Here is a 3,112-nt window from a genome sequence, read left to right as displayed (position 1 = left end):
AGGTTGAATATTGAGAGAAAAATTTGAGAGAGTTTTCAAAAAGATGATAGATGAATGAGGGAGAGGGAGTGGTCGGTTCTATGGGGGAGGTTAGAAGAGTTTATACAACTCTTTAATTAACCTAAAAACACTCAAGTGTTTTACCCACTTGCCTTTACCCCCAACATTAAATAAATGAGATTTAAACTTAAAAGTTAATCAATTTGGTCCACACCATTTCAAAACATCACATGGCCGGCCACCCATTGTTATATATGTGATCATTTCATTTTTTTTATAAAGGTTAATAATTATTTCCTAAGAAGAAAAGTCCAAATTGACTTTCTATACCTTTTTCACTCTTTTTAAGTTTTAAACACAAAACTTAACACTAAATAATTAAATTAAATGTCTCTCACATTTAATTTAATTAATCACACAATACATTTTAACCAAAGGTCTATTCGTGGAATAAAATTCCCCGTTTCGGTAAAATTAGGCATTTAACACAAAATGCCCTAAAATTTCCATTTTCTTTTAGGTTTATTATTTTTGACAAAACTTTAACTTTTATGAATGTATTTTATGCCCAAAATATATTTTCCATATTTTTTCATTTTATTTTCCGAGATTTTTACCCGATCAGGGTTTTTGTGTCGGTCCAGGACCGAAAGTCTTATCTTGACTTTTAAATCACAATTTTTTTAATTTGGTTAGCAATAACTCATGGAATAATTTCCAAACAAATATAATATTATTTAAAATAATATTCTTAACTCGGGGAAAAAAATCCCGATCCGAGTCGTTTAAAGGTACTTGAAAATGCAGGACGTTACATTGCTCCACAAGTCAATCCGGTTAAAGTGCCATTACCGTCTAACAACGAATTTGATTCTGACGATTCAGTTCAATCCTATAGAATAATGTCCCAACAAAGGACATTGAAAGAGTTGGCAGCGCCAGATCTTGACCAACAACCGCTTTGCATCCAGTATCCACCTTTGGATGTTAACTTTGAGTTGAAGTCGGGCCTCATCCACTTATTGCCTTCTTTCCATGGGCTGCCTGGTGAGGACCCGAATAAACATTTGAAGGAGTTTCATATTGTCTGTTCTAGTATGAAACCTGATGCAGTGACTGAAGATTAAATTAAACTGCGAGCTTTTCCTTTCTCCCTAAAGGATGCAGCTAAATAGTGGTTGTACTATCTTCCACCTGGTACTGTTGAAACCTGGAATGGTATGAAAACTATGTTCCTGGAGCGATATTTTCCAACATCTAAAGTTGGAAGCATCAGGAAAGAGATCTGTGGTATAAGGCAATATACATGAGAGTCTTTGTATGAATATTGGGAGAGATTTAAGCGGTTGTGTGCTAGTTTCCCTCATCATCAGATAAGTGAACAACTCCTCATTCAGTACTTTTATGAAGGATCACAATCACTGGATAAGAGTATGATTGATGCAACCAGTGGGGATGCACTAGTTGATAAGACTCCTGCTGCAGCCAGGAGCTTGATTTCTAATATGGCTGCTAATTCACAACAGTTTGGCATTCGCCAAGATCCTATTCCACCACCCAAATCCGCTAATAAAGTGAGCACCTCGAATGTTAATCAGTTGGGTCAACAATTGGCTCAATTAACTGTAGTGGTACAATAACTAGCTTTAGGCCAACAGGTGAGGCCGTGTGGAATCTGTCAGGTTGTGGGGCATGCTACTGATACTTGCCCTACTCTATTTGAGGGAGAGACTGAGGGTGTTAATGCTGTAGGAAATTTCCCTGGTCAACTACGTCAGATGTACTATGAACCATTTTCACAAACTTATAATCCTGGTTGGCGTGATCATCCAAATCTTCATTATGGGAATCAACAACAAGTTGCTCCACAGTCTACACCTGCGAGACCACCTGGTTTCACTTTGCAATAGCGGTCTCAACATAATTTTGTACCTAGACCATCATAAGCACCGCAAGCTGCTCCACCACCAAGTGCCAAACCCTCTACTGAGTATTTAATCAATGCAATTGCTATACATACTCTTCAGTTTCAGAAAACCACCCAAGCTTCCATCAAAAGTTTGGATAATCAAGTGGGACAATTAGCAGCATCATATAACAGGTTGGAAGCTCATCTATCTAATAAATTGCCTTCACAACCTGAGATGAATCCCAAGGAGAATGCTAGTGTAGTAACTTTGCGAAGCGGGAAGCAATATGATCCACCTAGTCCTTCAATGCCTATTAAATTGTCATCCAAGCCACAAGCTGATTGCTTGGTTGATGAAGATGTGCCTCCAAAGACAACCAACCCCTAAGCCTACTTTTGTCACCCCACCTCCTTTCCCAAGCAGACTGAAGAAGACTAAAAAGGAAGAGGTTGACAAGGAAATTCTTGATACATTTCGCAAGGTAGAAGTGAATATTCCTCTTGTTGACGCTATTAAACAAGTGTTGCGCTATGCCAAGTTTTTGAAAGAATTGTGCACTAATAAGCGTAAGTTGAGGGGTAATGAAAAAGTTAGTGTGGGGGAGAATGTTTCTGCAGTTCTTCAAAAGAAGCTTCCACCAAAGTGTAAGGATCCTAGTACTTTTACTATCCCTTGCACTATTGGTAATAAAAGAATTGAGCGTTGTATGTTGGATTTGGGAGCCTCTATAAATGTCATTCCATTCTCCATTTATGCTTCATTGAATCTCGGTCCACTTGAAGAAACAGGGGTGATTATTCAACTTGCTGATATGTCAAATGCTTATCCCAGGGGTGTAATAGAAGATGTTTTAGTTCAAGTAAATGAATTGGTGTTTCCAGTAGATTTTTATGTTCTTGATATGGAAGATGAATCTATTCCATGCTCCACTCCAATTTTGTCGGGGAGACCATTCATGAAAACTGCAAGAACTAAGATTGATGTGCATGACGGTACATTGACCATGGAATTTGATGGGGAAACAATTCGATTTAATATTTTTGAGGCTATGAGGTATCCAAGTGATGTACATGCTGTTTACTCTCTTGATGTGTTAGATATCCTTTCTCAACGAGTTTTAGATTTGCATAATGAAGATTGTTTGGAGGTTGCGTTGAGAGAGCATCTTGTGTTGACCGATAAAGATTTTTCTGATGAGATCA

The 3,112-nt window shown here is 37.8% G+C and overlaps 1 non-coding gene across 1 annotated transcript; it reads right to left on the bottom strand.

Moving 5' to 3' along the window:
* Positions 1-1,268: 1,268 nt before the first annotated feature.
* LOC133820246 (small nucleolar RNA R71) lies at positions 1,269-1,375 on the bottom strand. The gene has a single exon (XR_009886671.1). It is a non-coding gene; the product is annotated as a small nucleolar RNA R71 (small nucleolar RNA).
* Positions 1,376-3,112: the final 1,737 nt, after the last annotated feature.

Source organism: Humulus lupulus, chromosome 2, assembly GCF_963169125.1.
Source record: "Humulus lupulus chromosome 2, drHumLupu1.1, whole genome shotgun sequence".
NCBI lineage: Eukaryota > Viridiplantae > Streptophyta > Magnoliopsida > Rosales > Cannabaceae > Humulus > Humulus lupulus.
This window is presented reverse-complemented; position numbering and strand designations above follow the sequence as displayed.